The sequence below is a fragment of the Octodon degus genome, unplaced genomic scaffold (assembly GCF_000260255.1).
Source record: "Octodon degus isolate 3935 unplaced genomic scaffold, OctDeg1.0 scaffold00360, whole genome shotgun sequence".
In the NCBI taxonomy this organism is placed as follows: domain Eukaryota; kingdom Metazoa; phylum Chordata; class Mammalia; order Rodentia; family Octodontidae; genus Octodon; species Octodon degus.
In genome coordinates this window covers 422,354-430,835 of record NW_004524936.1, presented here as the reverse complement: position 1 = coordinate 430,835, position 8,482 = coordinate 422,354, and the positions used below count along the sequence as shown (strand labels likewise).

Genomic DNA, 8,482 nt, shown 5'->3' with positions numbered 1-8,482 from the left:
CCTTCATTTATATCCCTCTTTTTTGTTTAGTTTTGTCAGAGATGGGTATTCCATTGCCATTCAAATATTTTAGGTGCATGAATTCAGCAAAATAATCCACTATAGTCCAATAGTCCATAATAGTAGTGGGTTATCTGCAGAATGGCAATGTCAGAAGATGTTGACTTGAGCCTTTCACAGGTCAGCAAATTAATATGGCTTTACTTTTTGTATCTTGTGGTTAGACTTTTCTGCTGGATGGTTAAAACCAAGATGAAGCAAACTTGTATAACAAAAAATGTAATTTTTGTATCTGACAAGGTCAGTCAGACCCCTCAGGATTTACCCTGAAACCATGTGCAGCAGTTTGTAGATCTTTTGTCATTGTCAGCCGCCTGGATGAGTTACGGCCATTGCTTGACCAGTTTGTTCTCTGTAAAAGCCTGAGAAAATGTTTTCTCTCTTGGTGACTCTGCTTAGGCCCACTGTACATTGTCGATTACTTTCCTCTGTGGCCCCATAATATTCTTGAACAGAAAATTTAGGACACCACTGAGTTACAGGATGTTACAGTGCAGTTTCTTTTATGTGCTGAGTCCTCATTGACCTTGAAGGGCTAGGGCCAAAATATTGGCTATCCTTGCAGCCCTTCTTTTTCTCTAATTTTTGGTCTGCAAACTTAAGTTGTTAACCCTCCAGAAGAGAACCTTAATGATATTATTACTCTATAATATAGGCAGTTGAGCTTAACATCGCTATCTGTCTGAGTATCAGACATCTTAGACATAATATGTATCAGGAATTTTCCAACAACCATTGATATGCTAAACTTTAAATCCCTATAGAATGTGAAAAATCATAAAATAAAAAGTAAAAATAAATAATTACATGTTTTTACACAGAAATTTAGAAATCTAAGCATATACAACTTTGTAGCAGGACAGTGCTATGACATTTTTTCTTTTGTTTTCTTTTATTACCTTTTTAAAAAACAAATATTTACTTGGGAGAGAGCATAGAAGTAATTGATATGACATTGAAGCAGTATACATTTAGAAGACCAGATGACAGGCATTCCAAGCATGGCCCTACTATTACACATTGCTATCCTCAGTACAGTTGCTTAGATCACAGGTATCAGCATAAATAGTCAGGGTGAGAATCCTACCAATTAACTGCTAGTTTTAAAAATCTGATGGAGATTCTCAGGACCATTGCTTTAGCCATCTTGTGTATATAAATGTATGGTTTTGCCCCTGCCATGTTTCCTAGCTTTTGTTCTTGCCCTCTCTTCTTGTTGTTTAATCCTTAAGTTCTGTTTTCCCTTTAGTTGTGTTATACCTTTCAACTTTTATTTCTTTTTTTTTGAGTTCTTTCACTTGGGAGACTATTAGATATTTACACACATGTGGGTCTGTTTTATTTCACTTACGAGCATATCTTCAAGTGGTATCCACTTAAAGTATTCGAGTTTATCATTCCTTAAAGCTGAGTAATACTCCATTGTATAAAAATACCACATCATTTTCATCCATTCCTCAGATAATGGGCATTTTGGTTGCTTCCAAGATAATTATGTCCCATTATAAATACAGAGTAATGGAGCTATATAGTTTCTGAGATTTACATAAAATTAATTCATTAGATTGAAGTGAAGGAGTTGGGGTACAAATAAAATACGATTTTCCATTAACTGTAAATCACTAAAGCTAGGAATAGGCACATTAATCTAGTCTCTACTTTTGTATGGATTTGTTTTTTTGTATTTTTTTAAGGAAAGGTTCTACAGGGTGTTCAGGGTCTCACTACTAGATCAGACTCATAGTTATCCACCTCTTTATAGCCTCCCAAGAGCTGGGATTACAGGTACACGCCACAGTGCCCAGCTTCAATTGCGGTCTCAGTGCACGCCTCGGGGATAGAACCTCTGGCCCCTGCGACTGCTTGTAGGTGCTTCAATCTGCTGAGCTATTTGGCGGGCCTTTTGCATGGATTTTAAATTATAAATAATAATTTTTAAAGGCCATTGGAGTGAGACTCATGTTTAGCTATTGTTTGTGAACTTAATTGTTCCTCTTGCCATAAACTTCACATGTTGGCCATGTACTTGGAATGATTTTTATGGATATTCCATCTATGTTCTTATTGTTGAACCATAAAATATTAATCTAGAAGGGAATTTAGAAGAGCTAAGTAGTTTTAGTAACATTTTTGAACAGATAACAGTGGGGCCTGGTCCAGGTCTCTGTGCCTAGTTAAATGATTTTCAGATTATTTCATACCACCTTATTTATTTATTTATTTTTGGAACTGAAGATTGAGCTCAGGCCCTTTCACTTGCCAGGGAAACACTTATTCCCCTGAGCCATCTCCCTGGCACTGCCTTGTTTAAACCTAAGACTTTTAGTACAATGTCTTTATCCTAGCTTATTGCATATACGGTTAATTATTGCTTAAAATAAATCTATCTCTTTGATATGATCTATAAAAAAAGGCTAGTTCTAGAAAGATGAAGTTGTATTTGTCCAATACTTTGAAGTTTGTTCTTTCAGTTGATCCTTACAAGAATTCTGTGAAATAAATGAGGAATTATAGCATTTTTACCCAAGTAATGGAACTTGTCCAAGGTCAACCAATAATTTGATGATTAAACTAGAACTAAAACTCAGGCCTAGGAGTTTTACAAGCCTGAATTCACTTGTATTACTAGTTCTAAAATTTTTATCATAATTGGCCTTAGCTTTCATATTTTCCAGAATGAGACATGTTAATATTTGATATCCTCCAAGGTGATTTTTCATTTATACCTATTTTTTGTGGGAAAGAAATAAGCCTCGGGGTAGGGGAGATGGCTCAGTAGAATAAGCGCTTCCCTGGCAAGCTCACGGGCCTGAGTTCAATCCCTAGTTCAGCTAAAAAAAAAATTAAGGCTCAATGTTAGCATCTGAAGAGAGGACAAGCACCAGAGGCTATACAGATGATGTTGTAGAATATTAATTTATAGGACAATAGTGATAAATGTATAAAAACTAATAAAATAGATACTGTTATTCTATCCAGTATGTTTAATCTGAAGCCTACATTTTTCTTTCCCCTTTTAATTGTAATGTTTAATAAAAATATATAAATAGAAAATCTTGTAATTTAAATGCATTAACTGTATTATATTTTTAATATATGGCTCAACACAATTCCTCTTCACTCATTATGGGCTAGGCAAATGAAAATTAACATAGCTTCAAATCGTTGAGGATCTTAAAGATATGACCTGTGTTAATATTTGTGCTTTATTTTATGATTTTTCTGACAATAATCCTAAATACTGACAGAACAATTTTATAATTACATCTTAGAACTAATTTTTACATGTGTTTCATGATTGACCTTGGCAATCATTTAAAGATGCAGAGACAAACTGGTATATATCCATTTTGGAGATGAGGAAGCTAAGGCATAAAAATATTGAAGAACTTTTCCAAAGACATTTAGCTCTTTTTGTAGTGTATCTTATCACCTTATCTTTTCATCACACACACACACACACACACACACACACACACACACACACCTTCATTAGCTATAGTTTAGCTACCTGTTGTATTTATGGTATAATATACTTAATTCTTTCATTGACATTCGTGCATAGTGTGTGCTGGCGGCCTTCATTTATTTTTGTGGTAATAGCTCCCCCCTTCTTAAATTTTATATTCTTTTCATTACAGGTAAGCCAAAAAGGCAAGCTTCAGCAGTTTTCTGTCTTGGGCAAATTCTGAGTACTTGTTATGGGTGTTGAACTAGGTGCCTCACTCTCCTATAGGTTTTTGTGTATATAGAAACCCTTGAATAGGAAAGTCATAAGTAGCTCCTGCTAATATACCATAACTGATATTTGAGATTGGACCTTTAAATAATGTGTGTTGTGATAGTATGAGTCTGTTTGGTAGAAGTGAGAAAAATTGGAAGATCTGATCAATATTCCTTTATTAGTTTGTGTCTAGAAGCATTTTATTCTGTTCTGTGGCATTAGCTTCAAGTAATATTTGGAGATTCCCCTAGCATCCAGGTTAAGGAGCACCATAACTTCATTTTAAGAATATTATAGTTCCAAACTTCTGAGGGTCAAGTCCCTTCTTTGTTATTTACTAGTTGCATGATTTGAGTATAAGCTACTCTATCTTAGGCTTGTTTCTTCATATTTAAAATGGAGAAAACTGGGGGTGTTGTTACTGATATAACGTGGGCCTTAAATGTATGAGGTCCTTTGGGTTCAGTGCCCAGTGCAATTGAACTAAATGTTCAGCATCTTAAGTGATTATTTTGCCATCTTTAAACTGTTTTTTTCAGAAAGATGTTTTCCATATTTGGGTTATTAAAATGGACTAAGAAGTCACTATAGTTTGAATCAGAGGACAAAAACTTCAGTTCTGATTTTAGCATTTCTATATTATGTGATCTTGAGGCTCATAATGAGTATTGTCTGGAATGGGAATTATATGAAAGCTGTCTCCTTCTTTATTGTAACATTATGTATGTAGATGCATATGAATGATCATTATTTGTGTTGCCCAAAAGCTCCATCTTTTTTAGCCACTAGATCCTTTATTAAGTCTGTATTACCATTTCCAATGCCCTTTATAAGACATTAAGAAAACTTTATAAGACATTAAGAAAAGAGAAATAGGAAAAAAAAAAGAAGACAAAGAAACAAATGAAAAAAAATTAAGCATTAACTGCTCCTTTCCATAGACCAGCAGAAAACTACAGTACCATTATCCAAACCATCCTATTTATATGGATTTATCTCTTTCTCCCACTCCCTGTCCTGGCCTTCTCATCTCAGTAATTCCTTCCTTTGCAACAGGCTCATTCTCTTTTCACAGTATTTATTGTACCTTTCAGGTTTTCTTCACTCTTTCAGGTTCTTACATTGAGGAAACAAAATGATATTTGCACTTGAAGGTCTGATATTTCACTTAAAAGTATGGTCTGTAGTTGCATCTATTTACCAATAAAAGCCTCATATCTATTCTCTATTATAGCTGAATAATAGTCCATTATGTAAAAGGACCACATCTTCATTATCCATTCCCCAGATGATGAGCATTTGAGTTGCTTGCAAGATTCAGCTATGACAAATTGTGCTGCTATAAACATGGATGCACAAAAATTACTGTGGTATGTTTTCCTTTCTTGTGAAAAAATACTCAGGAGAGGAAAAGCTGGGTTGAATGCGACTCCAATCATAGCTTTTTAAGAAATCTCCACATTGATTTTCATAGTGGTTTTGCCAATCTGCACTCCCACTGACAGTGGAGAAGGATTCTTATTTCCCCACAGTCCCTCCAACATTTGTTATTCGTTGACTTCTTGATGATCCATTTTTGTATAGTTCTTTTCTTACCTCATTGATAGCTGCTCTGCATTTTTTCTGTCTCAGAACTTACAGCAACAATTCTAACTCTTGAAACAGGAACCTTTCTTTATTAAAAAGCTGAACTTTACATGCACCCTAATTCTCTTCAGTTTCCAATTTTGCTTAACTATTAATGCTACAAAATTTTAATTCTCAACTATCCACTTATATCAGTAGGCTTAAATATTTGTGATATCAGTAGAGCAAAAATATTTTTTTCTAGCTCCTTTATTATTGCTATTAAAGCTTTTGGTATGGGTCATATCTGGTTCTGAATATGGCTCTAACCATCCTCATGGTATAATAATGGAATAATACATTCATTTATTGATTGAAAATTAGGCCTTAGCATATAGGTGAAATTCTTAAAACTTAGGGATTCAGAAGGGAACAAGACTAGGCTAATATTGAGCAATCTAATTGATTGTGAGGGAGATGATTTCTCTTTGTGCCACACAGTTTTAAAAACTTGAACACATTTTAACTTAGCAAATCCTCACAGTAACTGTGTGTGCTAATATTATTTGTATTTCTACAAATGAGAAAACAGACACAGGCAGCTAAGAAAAGTATTTTACTATAAAGAAGTTGTAGAGCCAAGCTGTGACCTTTGCCACATATCAAGAACCCATGCATTTTACTACACTTGGTATCAATATGTAGTATACTTAAAGGAAAAGTGAGGGGTTGGGGAGATGGCTTAGTAGAATAAGTGTTCCCTGGCAAGCGCAAGGGTCTGAGTTCAATCCCCGGTTCCGCAAAAAAAAAAAGTGAATGGAAAATCACAAATGAATAGGTTTAAAAGGTATTTTGGGGGCATAATTTGTTACATTTGATAACTGATAACCAATTAGCCAAAGATGGAGAAGAGTCATAGGTTTTAAGTTTGTTCGATAGAGTTAGTTGATGGTGATACTAGACATTAAGATTGGAAATACAAGATAATAGAAATTAATTTTGGAGCAAATTTAGGAATTTACTGAGTATAAAAGACCTGTTTTTGTAGTCGGGAAATATTTTCCTGAGTCAGAGTGCAAGATTCTGACCATCAAAGATAATGAGGCCTGTGAATGCAGTCAAGATAGAGTTTTCACAGTGTGCGTGAGGTCCTGGGTTCAATTCCCAGCACTGCAATAATAATCTTGGTAATTGTGCTAAAAGCTTTAATTGACAACTTTGCATGTGCTGAGAATTTCTTTGACTGCATTTACACGTGTGTACATGGAATATGCACTGACCTTTTTTTTAAGATAATAGACTTTCTGCTTGACAGGTAAAGAAAAAGATTCATGAAGGCTAAATGGTTGTTCAACATTTATTGTGCTTCCTCAATCATGCCTTCTCTTAATTTATAGGCTTTAAAGAAGAACACACTGAAAATGGCTTTTGTAAAATATCCTGGCTAGATATAATGATACCTACTTGAAGATGCTTTGAAGGAAAAAAGAGTTTCCACACTCATTTATAGATTTTTGTGGCAGTAAGCAAGCAAATTGTACTTTTTGGTGCCCCCTTGTGGACTACATGAGAGGTGAATGATCCAACATTGCTTTTCTACCATCACATTTCATTTTGTGTCTGAGAAATTAGAAAACATATATCGTCTCTGGAACCTCTCACTTCATATTTAATTACATCTCAGGCCTAATTCATATATCTAGCATCTTGAATTTTCTTTCATTATTTCCCACTATTTACCATTTCTTGTACATGAGAAAATATATTTTCTTGTTCTTTTTCTGTTAGCAGGAACTTTTATCACAAGGAGCTTAAATTCTAGAAAATTAGTTTTATGAGATCCTGCTTCTACCATTTGAATTCATTGCTATACTTTTTCCTCCATTACCACACTCCTGAGAGGCTCCATAGAACCCTTAGTACTATGCAGAGGATAAACTAAACTTCTTTATTTCTAAATAGACAAATTGAATCTTGCCAATAAAAAGACCCTGACAAAAATAAAATGTGATTCCTGAGTATCTAACTTCATTACAGGGTTGTGTGTCAATTTGATTGGTTTTGTGATTTTTTTTGTGATTTGCCTAAAGACCAATGGAGTAGATTTTTAGATGTGTCTGGGTGGGTTATGAAGGCCTGGGCTTGAGGTCTTTTTCTGGTCACTTGATGCTTGTTCTCTGGCACTAATTCCCTTGCTCTGCTTCCTGGCTGCTGAGAGCTAAGCAGCTGTGCTCCTTTGTGCCCTTATGTCATGATGTTTCTGCCATGGAACCAAGTAACAATGGACTAAATCACCCAAAACTGTAAACTGGGTTAAGTCCCTCCCCCTTAAGTTGTGAGTGTCTGATATTGTGTCAGTAATGAGAAAATTGACTGATACATAAAATTGGAACCACAAAAGTGGCATCATTGATGTGACTATAAATGACGAAGTGGTTTAGAAGCATTTGGAATTGGTTTGTGGAAGGAATTTGGAAACATTTAGAGATGTTGTCTGAAGAAGTTCTAGAATATTGTAAACAGTGTGACAGGTGATTTTTGCTTAAAATTCATAAGACAAGAATGCTATTAGGAATGCAAAAATAAAGCCAAGATTCAAGAAGTTTCAGTTGGGAACAAAAATTCCATTAGCAGTTGGACTAAGGATCATGTATGTTATACCATGACAGAAAAAAATTGTCCACATTTTGATAGTGTCCTGAGATTTTGCAAGAATCTGAGATTATGAGTGGTGGACTAATTTATCTCGCAGAGGAATTTTTTTTTTTTACAATAAAGTGTTAGCTTTATTTTAATAACAAAATTCTAGTTATGAAAGAATAGAATTATATCTCTGTGTGCCTCACATCTGTGTTAAAGTCTTAACTGGTTTTGATAAAAGTTCTAACATCAGATTACAGTCAGCATTTCTGGCTTTTAAAAAATGATTTATATTGATTGTAAATTAACATTTTCATTATTTTTTGACATCAGTTATTTTATTTTAAAGAAAAAAAATAAAAACAATGGTACAAAATCTCAAAACAAGATTTTAGGAGAGTAACAATGGTTAGTACATTGTGTATTGTTACTGCCAAAGTAGTTTCTCATATTATAAGATATAAGCAAGAAATAATAAATAAACAACATAGG

The 8,482-nt window shown here is 34.3% G+C and overlaps 1 protein-coding gene across 2 annotated transcripts in view; it reads left to right on the top strand.

The window, feature by feature from the left end:
- The window catches only part of Klf8 (Kruppel like factor 8), a 284,345-nt gene that overhangs the window by 12,917 nt on the left and 262,946 nt on the right, over positions 1-8,482 (top strand). The gene's annotated exons all lie outside the window — the stretch shown is intronic.